Source organism: Cervus elaphus, chromosome 14 (genome assembly GCF_910594005.1).
Source record: "Cervus elaphus chromosome 14, mCerEla1.1, whole genome shotgun sequence".
In the NCBI taxonomy this organism is placed as follows: Eukaryota; Metazoa; Chordata; class Mammalia; order Artiodactyla; family Cervidae; genus Cervus; species Cervus elaphus.
In genome coordinates, this window is record NC_057828.1 from 22182900 (window position 1) to 22197814 (window position 14915).

Here is a 14915-nt window from a genome sequence, read left to right on the forward strand (position 1 = left end):
TCACCATTAAAATAGTTTAAAAATTCATGTGATTTATTGAGGACCAAAATCATGTATGAATTTATTTCTTTAGGACCAAAATTCTTCATAAACTAAAGAAGAAAACTTCTATAATTTGACAGTTCATGTACAAAAACATCAAATAATAAGTATGCTAATTAGCACTTTTGTTAAGATCAGTAGAGAAGGAACACCTACTATTACTGCTGCTAGTCAACATTCAACTAGCCAGTGCATTAAAATAGGTAAAATATAAACTAAAGGACAAACACTGCAAATGATTATCAAATGTCATATATTTCACTAGATAACAAAACCTAACGACAAGTTTTGACCAAGATTCTAGAGAGAAGATGTAAATATGATTAATGCTATTCATCAACTTTGGAACTCTTCCCTCTAGGCACATACTACTTTAACTCCTTGAGAATGGTCATATGACTTGCTTTTGCTGAGAAGTAAGAGCCGCTGCCGGGAGGAAGCTATTAGGACCAGTAAGCAATTTCTTGTGCTCTCTCCCTCCCACTTTGCCACATCCAGATAGTGGCTGCTCGGTCAACCTCGTGCCCTGGCTGGGAAGACATAGATCAGAGTTTGCTTGCCAACCCCACTGGACACAAAGCACGTGTAAAAAATAAACCTTTATTGTTTAAAGGAATTTTTTGAAATTTTAGAGTTGTTCCTACAGGATAATTTAGTTTAATACAAGTGATGCAAAATCAATAAGCAAAAATCAATTGCACTTCTCTATACCAGGTAGAGAATGAAATAAACAAATTAAAAAATATAACTAAAAGATGCTATCCATATTGTAGAGTACTTGGGAACAAATTTTAAAAATGCATTACTGCTATGAAAATATCAAGTTTATTGGTAACATTTAAGAAACTGAAAATAGAGATATTATGTTTTTGGATTCAAAGACTAACACAAGGATGAAGTTTTCATATAGTCATCTATTAATCCAATGCAATTCTTATGAAAATCACAGCAGAGTTATTCATGGAATTTGACAAGCTTATTTCAAAGCATATTGAAAAAGAGCAAGTAACTGACAGTATTCAAGGCACTACAGACATAGAAGGCAGCGAGGGAGGGACTTTGCTAACAGACGCCAAGATGTATTTAGGGGCATGAAGTGTGCAACATTAGTGCAGAGATCGGTGGGGGGTTGAGGAAGTCCAATAGAAACATCAAAAATCACAGGAAATGATTCACACATATGTATAGACATAAGTATACACTTATTTTGTTCCTGTATATCACTAATAGGGCTTCTTTTGTGGCTCAGATAGTAAAGAATCTGCCTGCAATGCTTGCAGTACAGGAGACTCAGGTTCAATCCCTGGGTCAGGAAGATCCCGTGGAGAAGGGAATGGCCACCCAATCCAGTATTCTTGCCTGAAGAGCTCCATGGATGGAGCCTGGCGGGTTATAGTCTATGGGTTCACAAACAGTCAGACAGGACTGTGTGGCTAACACATCACTAAGAAAAGGATGAACTAGTTAGTAAATTTTGCAAGGAAAATTAATTCCCTGTATTGGAAAATACTGATAAAATGAGACTGGATCCCTACTTCTCACTATATACAAAAGTTACTTCCAGATAGATTGAGACTTAAATGTTAAGGAGCAAAACTTGAAAATCATTTGAAATTAAAGAAGATGCTTTAACCACCTTAAGATGGGAACATATTTCTTGAGCTGGACACAAGTACAAAAGACAAAAGATAAATAAATGGGATTACATTAAAATCAAGAACTTCTGGTTCATCAAACGTCCCCACAAAGTGAAAACCTAAGCCACAACATGAGAGATGTGTCATACAAATAAGGGGAAAAGAATTAATACAAAGAATGCTTAAGTGATTTCTGTGAATCCAGAGACAAATATTCCACTTCTTTATAGAAAAAAAAGATGATATAAACAAGGATTTCACAGAATGGTAAATATGAGGGACCAATAAACTTACAGAAAGTGTGGGGCTACATCAGTATTAGGGAAAAGAAAATTAAAACCACAATGAGATTTCATTTTACACATACTAGATCACACAAATTTTAAAATCAGTTCAGTTCAGTCTCTCAGTCGTGTCCGACTCTTTGTGACCCCATGAATTGCAGCACGCCAGGCCTCCCTGTCCATCACCAACTCCCGGAGTCCACCCAAACTCATGTCCGTTAAGTTGGTGATGCCATCCAGCCATCTCATCCTCTGTCGTCCCCTTCTCCTCCTGCCCCCAGTCCCTCCCAGCATCAGGGTCTTTTACAATGAGTCAACTCTTTGCATGAGTAGGACAATGCCAATTGTTATGGAGGACACGTATCAAAAGGAACTCTAAATATTTCAAATTGGTGCATATTTTTAAAAGTTGAAACTATGTATATCCTAGGAAACAGCATATTCACACTTATATACATTCATTAGAAAGCCTCAGCACTATGCACCAGGGAGCTTATTCTCTGTGTTCACGGTAGATATTTCTGGTAATGCCTGAAAACTGGAAACCATTCAGTGTCATAAAAAGATGTTTCTAAAAAAAAGCAATATCATTGACATTTTCCTATGACAACAAATTCTGCTATTTGTTGATCTTTTTCATATTTTTATTTCTTCTGCCTTTTTGTTTCCCATGCTTTGTGGCTTTCTGTGATACAAGTTGACTGTTGACACAGTTATCTGACTGACTGTCCAACCAGAGGTTACAATGGGCAAGCCCAATGCATTGAGCATAATATTCTAATTCTGGCTTTTTTATCTTTTCAACAGTTCATGGTAGATGAGAGCTCCTAGCATCTGTCATTGTTGTTTTTTTTTTTTTAATTATATCCGTGCCCTTTTTCATATTTGAAAATTCAGATGGCTAGTTCTTAGATAATTAAGATTATTTAAAGTCATAATAGTCATCACAGTAGGTGCCATATGTGAATGTCTCATATATAGCAGGGACCATGCACATGATTTATACACAATTGTGCATTTATACATACACACACACACAGCCGTCATATCTTCACTATAACTCTAGGAGGTAAGTGTTCTTACTTCATTTCACAAATATGGAAATTGAAGTGTGGAAGACCTCATGCTGTTTGTTTTTGCCTCTTAAAAAATTAACATGTCCAACAGGAGAAGCATTCAAACAATGTTGGTTTTCTTTTTATTTCATGTTCTTTATTTTTATTATGTTTTTCCTGCCATAATTGAAAACACTAGCTATTTTATAAAAACGGAATTAGTTTTGTCAATATAGAAACAATTTGTGCTTTCAAATTATAAAGAGTAAATGTCAAATATGAATCTGTAAGTACAATGTTTTTGACCAGTTTGTCCTACACAGTGTGTAAGTTCAGTTCACTCATTCAGTCGTGTCCGACTCTTTGCGACCCCATGGACGGCAGCACACCAGGCCTCCCTGTCCATCACCAACTCCTGGAGCTTGCTTAAACTCATGTCCATTGAGTGAGTGATGGCATCCAGCCATCTCATCTTCTGTCTGCCCTTCTCCTCCCGCCTTCAATCTTTCCCAGCATCAGGATCTTTTCAAATGAGTCAGCTCTTCGCATCAGGTGGCCAGAGTATTAGAGTTTCAGCTTCAGCATGGGTCCTTCCACCTAGTGTATAAAGGCGGCACCAGTGCCAAGTGTGACGAGGACACAGGGGTATCAACCGCAGGCTGTGGCCTGGGCTGTGGTCCTGTCAGCCTGAAGGACTGAACCAAGATGATAAATCAGATAGGGTGGCGGGCCAGGCTAGGGTGTGGCTGGCAAATTTAAAATTCAGAAAATGTACACGTAAGGAAGGTATGTGCTAGAGAGGCCAAGAGATCGAGAGAGATGTTGAAAGTAAAGGATTGAGTTGGATCATAATTCCAAAAGAGCCATGCATCCCAACGCTTACTGCAGCTCTATTTACAACAGTCAGGACATAGAAGCAACCTAAACAATGGAATATCACTCAGCCAGAAAAAGGAGCAAAATTGTGCCATTTGCAAAGACGTGGATGGACCTAGAAACCATCACACTGAGTAAGTCACAAAGAGAAAAACAAATATTATATACTAATACACATATGTGGAATCTAGCAAGTGGCACAGATGATCTTATTTGCAAAGCAGCAACAGAGATGCAGACATAGAGAAGAAACGCATGGACACCAAGGGGAGAAAGGTGGGATGAAACGGGAATTGGGATTGACATACATTAACATACACTACTGATACGTGTATAAAGTAGATACCTGGTGAGAGCCCACTGAACAGCACGGGGAGCTCTACCCAGTGCTCTGTGGCGACCCAGCAGGGAGGAGATTCAAGAAGAGGAGATACGTTACACGTAGAGCTGGTTCACTTTGCTGTACAGTAGAAACTAATGCAACATCGGAAAGCAACTACACTCAAAAAAAAAAAAAAAAAGTTTGAAAAGTAAATGACCGAGCTGCTAAGTTGGTACAATAAGATGGATAGAGAAGGCCATGGCTGCAATCATTAGCAGATTGCTCCTGAAACAGACAACAGATTGAGTCAATAGCCAATCTGGAATTAGACATGGCCAGGCATGTCAAGTTGGACCAATCAGATGGATATGCCCTGACATATGTTTGAAGCACATTTAATGAGGAGAGGAAAAACTGACTTTTTTCCCTCTCCTCCACCCCACACATTTTCTCTTTTAAAATCACACAAGTACTATATGAACACTGCTAAAAAAAATTTTTTTTAACATTTTTTAAGCAATATGGAAAGACAAAATTGAAGACTTTATCCTCATCCCACCATCAACTCTTCATTATGCCTCTACTGTTAAAATTTGGACCATTTTCTACAAGCATGAAGTATGTATACTCTACACCAACCAGATTCAACATTGTGAAAAAGTTCAGCGAAGTGTTTCCTATTCTTGAAAATTCCCACCTACTTTCTTTTGCAATTTTCAGAACCAATACAGTCCCTTGCAATGCTTAAAATTCAGAGTCAATTAAATCGCCTTTTTTCCCCAAATAGGACTAAGTCACATATTAATTCTAGGACAATGCCAATAAACCATATAAGGGAACCGTCCTTCCTTGGAGTGAGTTAAGAGTTTCACCCAGGGGCTCAGTGGAAGTTGGCTTCTTGGAATGGTTTGATCTTCAGGACCAGACCTAGAATCCTCATAATGGAATATTTCCTTCCTAGAGAATGACAGAATGTCAGAGCCTCTCAGTGTCAAGAATAAAACAAGCCATGAGGAGATAAGTCACGTGACAGCATTACTCATCCAAGTAGCCAGAGATCTGCCCTGAGGGATGTGAGCCCTGGACTTGGGAGACCACAGTGGAAGATGTTTCATAATCAGAAGCAGCAGTCACTGAGAAGATGAGCAAAGAACTATGTCTTACTGGTAATGTTCAGCCCTATCCCCACAAGATGCAGAGAAGCTGTGGTGGGACACAGTATATCTTAGGCAGATTTAAAAAAAAAAAAAAAGATAAGGTTAAATGAATGAACCACACACTCATCATCACCTGAAGCACTGGGACAGGTAGGACCAGTTAGTGAGTAAGAATGCAAGCGGCAGAGACAGCCTGGGTTGGACCCCGGGCTCTACCACCTGTATTCACTGTGTGTTCTTGGACAGATTACTTAACCTCTTTTGGCTTCAACTTTCTTATCCGTCTTCTACCTCCTAGCATTGTTGGCAAATTAAATGTAGAGAAAAAGTGAAAGTTGAAGTCACTCAGTTGTGTCCCACTCTTTGCAGCTCCATGGACTATATAGTCCATGGAATTCTCCAGGCCAGAATACTGGAGTGGGTTGTCATTCCCTTCTCTAGGGGATCTTCCCAACCAAGGGATCGAACCCAGGTCTCCACAATGCAGGCAGATTCTTTACCAGCTGAGCCATCAGGCAAGCCCTAAATGTAGAAACAATAGACTGGGTTTTCACTGTCAGCTCTCCTTATATTTTTTTTTTCCAATTTATACCTACTGAGTTCTTCTGTAATTGCACATCCAAAGACAGAGAATAAGCACATTTTTAGAAAATACTACCGCAATTTTTCCTGTCATTAGTTTATCACTTTGTTAAGATTATCTTTTGATCTTTATTAACAAATCTACAAATTGCACAGAGAAAATACTACTTCTAAAATAAAAGTGAGCAAATGAGAATCCAGGTTTAAGTCACTTGATGGGCAAATGGCAAAACCCAGACTATCTGGATTAGTTCCAGGAACCATCATTTTTTATTTTTTTACAAAGATTGGACTTAGAGGTTTTTTGAAAGGCTGGGGTATTCAACTGTGCCTTGAGAGTTGACAGTTTTACAGACAGAGGAGAACACAATGAGCCTTTTAAGTGACAGGAACAGCATAAGTGAGGACATCTAGTTTAGAATAAGATTGTCCTACATTTATGAGACACGTATTTCCTGTAGAAATGTATAAATACAATTCAGAGCTCTAAAGTAGATTGTATCGGATTTCCAGATTTTTCTGAGAACGTTCAAAGCATTAACAAGGATATTATAAATAACTTCAGGAGCCGTGGTTTTTTATTCTGTATCTAGGTCCTCGCTGTTCTCAATCTATTGCCTTGATCAAAATTGTTGAACACATGTTCTTATACTTCTTAAATTATGCAAACCCTCAGATGGCCCAGGAATCACATTTGTTTAAGGCATAAAAGCTTTGTGTGGGTATTTCAGGTTGCACCAAGACATGCGGGGAACTTGATACCTCTGATGGTGTGTGGCAGGCCATCTAACTGCTGTCCATTCTTTCTTCTCAGGCTGGGCAAGGGCCCAGACTGAGCCTGGCAGGTGAATTGAAGAGTGGCTTCTGAGAGCCGAGTCTGGCAGGGATGTAACAGCTGCCAGGCTGTACGGGACAGGTAGCAGCAGGCCGCTTAATGGCTGGTGAGCAGGACAAATGGGTGGGTGTGGGTCTCAAAATGACAACGTGGGGAAGGACGGCAGGCAACAGAGCTCAGGATGGAGCTCCAGCCAAGCAGGCGATCAGCAACAATTAAGGCTCAAGTTTCTGCAAAGAGCCACGCTCCTCAGGATGATGAGGGCCTCCCTCTAACCATGTGGGAAAGCCCTAGATTGCCTGAAACCCATGGGTGTGGAGTTTCAATATGCTTTTGAGAAAGTGTCACTGTATTGAGGGAGGAAACATGAAGACACCTCAGGATTCAGGGCACAGTTTACTAAGCAGAGAGGGTGGTATATCTGGTCTTAGAAACTCAACCCAGCTGAACAACCCCTAAAACATTCCCAAGAGTTGGGGGGGGGGAATGTGCACTACATTTAGAGTGAAATGGAGGATGTAAAAGATGAAGATGGGAAGAAAAATCATTTTGCTTAGGAGAAAAAGCCAACAATATATGGTTGAAGGCTATTTTGTCTTAATTCAGGGTAAATAAAAGGGAATCTGCTGGATCAGTAAACTTTTCTAAAAGGTCTCTGTAACTCTCCATGTAATTTACTTATATGGTTTATTAATATAATGCTTAGGTTCAAAAGCCAAAGACTTTAAAAAGGAGAAGAGCAAGAGTTTGAAAAATGAAGAGGATGATAAAATTTGAGCAAAATACACTTGCAAAACAGTTTCTAAAACATATCCAAAACCATCATTATCAGTAAAACTAAAATGGATAGTTTGAGAAACAAGACATTTTACTGAAAAGGAAATTGCCGTTGAAGGAGGCCATGTGAGACTCAACTCTGATGGGACTCAATATTATCAGGGCTTAAGTCAAAACCCAGATCTCCTGATGACCAGACCAGCATGATTTCTCCCTCATTCTATACCCATGAACACATTTGATTACATTTTATTTTGCATATGTAAAATTACATATTGTACATATATGTAAAATATGTACTTTCACACATATGCAAAATCAAATGGTCCATGAAGAAAGGAATTAAGGAGCATGAGTATGTGAGCAATCTGTCTGTAATAGTAACAATACTAACAATACTACAAATGCTAACTGAATTTACATTGTATTCATCATCATGTTGTAAAATACTATCTCATCTAGCCCACAAAAAACCCTTCAGCAATAATGAATATTATTTGAGATATCAGGATGCTGAGATACGGATACTAAGTAATTTATTACAGACCAACAATATTTAGAAAGAAATACGAGACAAATATACCTCCATTTAAACTTTTACTAAATGCCACATTGTCATTTAAAGCAATGATATCAGAACATTTTAGTATTAAACTTTTTCTTACATTTTTTAAATGTATCCTTAGGGCAATTTGGGAAGCACTGGTGGCTCAGTGGTAAAAAAAAAAAAATATATATATATATATATATATATATATATACACACACCTGCAATTTAGGAGACCAGGAAACATGAGTTTGATCCCTGGGTCAGGAAGACTGCCTGGAGAAGGAAATGGCAGCCCACTCCAGTAGACTTGCCTGGGAAATCTCATGGACAGAGGAGCCTGGCAGGCAATAGTTCATAGGGTTACAAGAGTAGAACATGACTTAGGGACTAAACCACCACCATGAAAGCACTTTGGGTGATACTGAGCATCTTCAGTCTACCAGGCACTGTGCTATGCTAACTGATGTACAGATATCAATTTTAAGAAAATTCTTGAAATTAAGAATTGACCTTTTGCTTTTAAAAAAATTAAAGATCTTATTTTAGGTGACAATATAAAGTCCTTAATTTGAGACTGACAGAAGCAGCCCCTTTTGGCAATAGTATGTTCAAATGCCATCAATTCTATTGGTCTAGAACAATGTTAACAAAGAACATTCAGAAGGATTATCAGAGAAAAATCCTTGAAGATGGGGGAAAAAATGAGAAGTAAAGCATAGTTTTGAATAAGTAATTGATAAGATTGAAGTTACTGGCAATAAGGGAGTCACTTCGTGTAGGAGCAAATAAATCAACTACGATTTTAACCTAAAGTACCACTATCAGTTCAGTTCAGTCACTCAGTCGTGTCCAACTCTTTGCAACCCCATGAATCACAGCATGCCAGGCCTCCCTGTCCATCACCAGCTCCTGGAGTTTACTCAAACTCATGCCCATCAAGTCGGTGATGCCATCCAGCCATCTCATCCTCTGTCTTCCCCTTCCCCTCCTGCCCCCAATCCCTCCCAGCATCAGGGTCTTTTCCAATGAGTCAACTCTTCGCATGAGATGGCCAAAGTATTGGAGTTTCAGCTTCAGCATCAGTCCTTCCAAAGAACACCCAGGACTGATTTCTGTTAGGATGGACTGGCTGGGTCTCCTTGCAGTCCAAGGGACTCTCAAGAGTCTTCTCCAACACCACAGTTCAAAAGGATCAATTCTTCAGTGCTCAGCTTTCTTCACAGTCCAACTCTCACATCCACACATGACCACTGGAAAAACCATAGCCTTGACTAGACGGACCTTTGTTGGCAAAGTAATGTCTGTGGCTCAGATCATGAATTCCTTCTTGCCAAATTCAGACTTAAATTGAAGAAAGTAGGGAAAACCACTAGACCATTCAGGTATGACCTAAATCAAATCCCTTATGATTATACAGTGGAAGTAAGAAATAGATTTAAGGGACTAGATCTGATAGACAGAGTGTGTGATGAACTATGGACGGAGGTTCATGACACAGTACAGGAGACAGGGACTAAGACCATCCCCATGGAAAAGAAATGCAAAAAGGCAAAATGGTTGTCTGAGGAGTCCTTACAAATAGCTGTGAAAAGAAGAGAAGTGAAAAGCAAAGGAGAAAAGGAAAGATATTCCCATCTGAATGCAGAGTTCCAAAGAATAGCAAGGAGAGATAAGAATGCCTTCCTCAGCGATCAATGCAAAGAAATAGAGGAAAACAACAGAATGGGAAAAACTAGAGATCTCTTCAAGAAAATCAGAGATACCAAGGGAACATTTCATGCAAAGATGGGTTCCATAAAGGACAGAAATGGTAATGGACCTAACAGAAGCAGAAGATATTAAGAAGAGGTGATAAGAATACACAGAAGAACTGGACCAAAAAGATCTTCACAACCCAGATAATCATGATGGTGTGATCACTCACCTAGAGCCAGACATCCTAGAATGTGAAGTCAAATAGGCCTTAAAAAGCATCACTACGAACAAAGCTAGTGGAGGTGATGGAATTCCAGTTGAGCTATTTCAAATCCTGAAAGATGATGCTGTGAAAGTGCTGCACTCAATATGCCAGCATATTTGGAAAACTCAGCAGTGGCTACAGGACTGGAAAAGGTCAGTTTTCATTCCAATCCCAAAGAAAGGCAATGCCAAAGAATGCTTAAACTACAGCACAATTGGTAATGCTCAAAATTCTCCAAGCCAGGCTTCAGCAATATGTGAACTGTGAACTTCCAGATGTTCAAGCTGGTTTTAAAAAAAGCAGAAGAACCAGAGATCAAATTGCCAACATCCACTGGATTATCGAAAAAGCAAGAGAGTTCCAAAAAACATCTATTTCTGCTTTATTGACTAAGCCAAAGCCTTTGACTGTGAGGATCACAATAAACTGTGGAAAATTCTGAAAGAGATGGGCATATCAGACAACCTGACCTGCCTCTTGAGAAACCTATGTGCAGGTCAGGAAGCAACAGTTAGAACTGGACATGGAACAACAGACTGGTTCCAAATAGGAAAAGGAGTACTTCAAGGCTATATATTGTCACCCTGCTTATTTAACTTATGTGCAGAATACATGATGAGAAACGCAGGGCTGGAAGAAGCACAAGCTAGACTCAAGATTGCCGGGAGAAATGTCAATAACCTCAGATATGCAGATGACACCACCCTTATGGCAGAAAGTGAAGAGGAACTAAAAAGCCTCTCGATGAAAGAGGAGAGTGCAAATGTTGGCTTAAAGCTCAACATTGAGAAAACTAAGATCATGACATCTGGTCCCATCACTTCATGGGAAATAGATGGGGAGACAGTGGAAACAGTGACTGACTTTATTTATGGGGCTCCAAAATCACTGCAGATGGTGATTGCAGCCATGAAATTAAAAGATGCTTACTCCATGGAAGGAAAGGTATGACCAACCTAGATAGCATATTAAAAAGCAGAGACATTACTTTGCCAACAAAGTACCACTATAGGAGTATTAAAATTCTTTCTACTTGGATAAATATGTCTATTTGAATTGCAACTTGCAATGAGAATGTAATAAAGAGTAACCTAACTTGACAAGACTCTGACCACAAAGAAGGGGCTCTTTGTCAGGCAGCTACAGAACTGGCCAACAGAAATGAAATAGAACTAGAATATAATCTGCAAAGGATCCATCAGAAGCAGGGTAGAATTCTAGAGAAATGAGTCACATGGGCAAATGCCCAGCAAGACATTTACTACTGGGGGAAAGGCAGTGGACTATAGGAGAGTCACTTGAAGACTGACTCTGAGACTAGCTCCTCAGCATCTCAAAGAGGAGGGACACTATGAATGCTTACATCTTCTCCAATTACATACCTAGTACTTAATGATCTGTTAAATGAGTGAGTAAACAAACAAGCCAAATCTATAATGCAGCTCATAGTTGGGCAGTCAACCATTATGCTGGATAACCACACTACACGCTGCAGCTTCAGATTCTGGAAGAACATACAACAACCAGTACTATAATGAAACTCGGTAGCCTTGGGAGCTCCTAAAAATGCCAACGTACGGGACATGGGATGTAGAAGACTGGCAAGCAGAAGGAAAAAGACAGACCAAAAGAGTCAAGAGGAAAAAACATAAGATGAATTTGAAACAGGCTCAGAAATTCAAAATGAACTTTTCAAAAAGTCAACATTGTGTGATATCTTTGTTAACACGTAAGCTTAGATTGTTGTCAGGACAGAATCTTGAAAAATAAAGCCTATGGCATTTGCCTCTGGGAGTGGAGAGATGATACACGAGCAGCACCTTTTCTGTAGTTGGTCCTTCATGGCCTCGGTGAGTTTGGACACTCCTGTCTTAAGTCTATGCTCTTATATTATCTTTAAATCCATCTTTTAAATTATCTTGGAAAAACAAAAGTAAAAGTGAAAGCCAACGTCTCAACAGAAACAATGGAAGCTAGATGACAACTCAATGTCATCTTTGAAGGAATATAAATGACAATGTAGAATTCTGTAGCCATCAAAAATATTCTTCAGATCAAGGATGAAATCAACATATTTCCTAATGAACAAAAATTGAGATAATTTTTTTATAGTAAATCTTCACTTAAAGGAGAATTAAAGAAATCCTTTAGTTAGAAGGAAAATGAACTTGGGAGGTGGGGGTGGGTAGGAAACACAAGATAGAATGTAAAGAAACATAACATCGTATGTATGTGTAAATATAAATATTTACATATCTAGTGTATAAAACAGAAGTAATATTTTATTACATTTAAATTGAATCAAGTTAACTTAATGACAAAAATAAAACAAAAATTTGCCTGGAATAAATGAAGTTAAAGAGTTTATCACTGTCTAACTAAAAATACTAATTTATATTTAACTGTGAAATCAAGGATTCATATTATCATTTGTTGTGTGACTACAAAAAGAATAGAAAAAAGTATTACAATCAGTTAGTAGAGAGAAAAATGGAATAATGAAAAAATTTAAAACAATTAACCCAAAGAGGGCAAGACAGAAAAAAAGAACATAAAACAAGTAGGGAAATATAAAACAAACTGCAAGAAGTATCTGTAAGTACATAAACATTTAACGGATTATATAGTGATATGAAAAGACTATGATTATAAGCTTATGTGCTGCTTACAGGATATTTTGGTAAAACAAAAAAAAAAAGATGGACAAAGATACACCAGCAAACACTGACTAAAAGAATTTATGGTAGTTATAATAAAATTTCAGAAAATGTACACTTTAAGAGGCATCTTTAGAAATAAAGAGGTACATATATGATACTAAAAAGGTCAATTAACAAGAACACAATAAATCATAAATGTACACATTTGTAGTTCAATTTCCAACTATATATATATATGACAGAATTAAATGGGGGAAATAGGTAAATGCATAATCATAAACAAAGAACTTTACCCCACCTGTCTTAGTAATTAATAAATATATCAATTATAATTAAAAAGACATTTTTAGCAAAATGAATAAACTTGACCTCTTCAACATTTAGAGAACAATGTGGTGAATCGTGTTAAATATTTTCAAATACACATAGAATATTTAACAAAATTTTTCATGTGTTTGGCCATTAAGCTATTCTCAAGTTTCTAGAAATTCAAGTAAATTCATATTTAACAGACCACAGTAAAATTAAGATATAAATCAACAAAGATATTCAGAAAATCCCTAAGTGTTTTGAAATGAAATAACATGTTTCTATACAATTCATATATCAAAGATCAATCACAACATGGATATTACAAAATACCTTGAGCTTAACAATAATGGCAAGAAAACACAGAAATCTCCTTAAAGGGAAATGAAGAGCCTAAATGCATATATGATAAGATTGAAAGTCAAGTAATTAATCTCAAGCAAAGGAAGAAAATAAATTGAATCCCCACCCCCCACAAAAAGTAAAAGAAATAATCAGTGGGTATAAATCTACACAAAGAATACTGCAGAACAGAGAAAAACCAAACCATTTCTTGGAAAAGATCAATAAAATTGATAATTAATGGATCAAGAGAAAAATGAAAGATGCAGAATTTACCAACATCAAGTAGATAACCTGTCAAAACTACAGATATGAAAAGGAAAGTCAAGTGACATTATTAATAACTTTAAGCCAGTAAATTTGGGAAGTAACCTGAGAGAATTCTTAGAAAAAGAAATTTTATCAAAAAGCTGATACTTTTGCATATATTAAAGAATCTGTAGTTGGAAATATTTCCACAAATAACTTTCCATACACAGATGATTTTACCAGGAAATTCTTCCAAATACTTAAGATATATTATAGTTATTACATAAATTCTTCCAGAGGCTAGATAAAGAAAGAACATTTTCCAAATAGTTTTTATGAGCTAAAAGCTGCAAGAATACAAAAAAAAAAAAAATGGAATTCTGCATACCAATCTCTCCCCTGATGTGCAGAAAACTGAAAAACTGTTAGCATACATACTGTAAAGTACATGCATGCATGCACATACTGTAAAGTACATATAAGGTACAAAACATCAGAATCAAGTTGAATTTATTTCTAAAGTGCAAATTTAATTTACCATTCTGATAAGTAATCAATATAATTTGCTAAGTAATCAATATAATTTGCTACACTAACTTTATAAAAGAGAAACCCCATGTGATCATAGACACAGAAAAATCACTTGATTAAAATTTTAATATTCATTCTTAATTTTTTTAAAAGAAAAACTCGACTAGAAGTAGAAGAGAATTTCTGCATGCATTAAGCATATCAACTCCTCCAGAAAGCACTACAGCAGATATCTACTTAATAACATATAAACTTTCATTGTTGCCATTTCTATTCATCATTAAAATCAAACTCCAGGCCAGTGCAATAAAGTTAATGAAAGAAATAAATGGTGTAAATATGAGAAACTGAGAAATATCAGTGCTCACAGATATTAATGAGTATGTGGAAAATTCAAAAGAATCTACAAATTATTAAATGAGTTAATTTAGCAAAGTGACTGGATATAAAACATAAAATCAATTATAGTTTATATAACATCATGAAATTAAAATTCAAAAATTATCATTAGAGTAGCTTAAACAACTTTAATGAAAGACAAAGAAGTACATGAAATTTTGTTTTAATAAGCAAAGTAAATCAAATAAATTGAGAGCTATACCATATTCACAAACTGAAAAACTCAATATTACACAGATAGCAATTCTCTACAAATTGAAGAACAAATCCAACGGCAATCGCTATCAAAATCCTGCTGCTGCTGCTGCTAAGTCGCTTCAGTCGTGTCCGACTCTGTGAGACCCCATA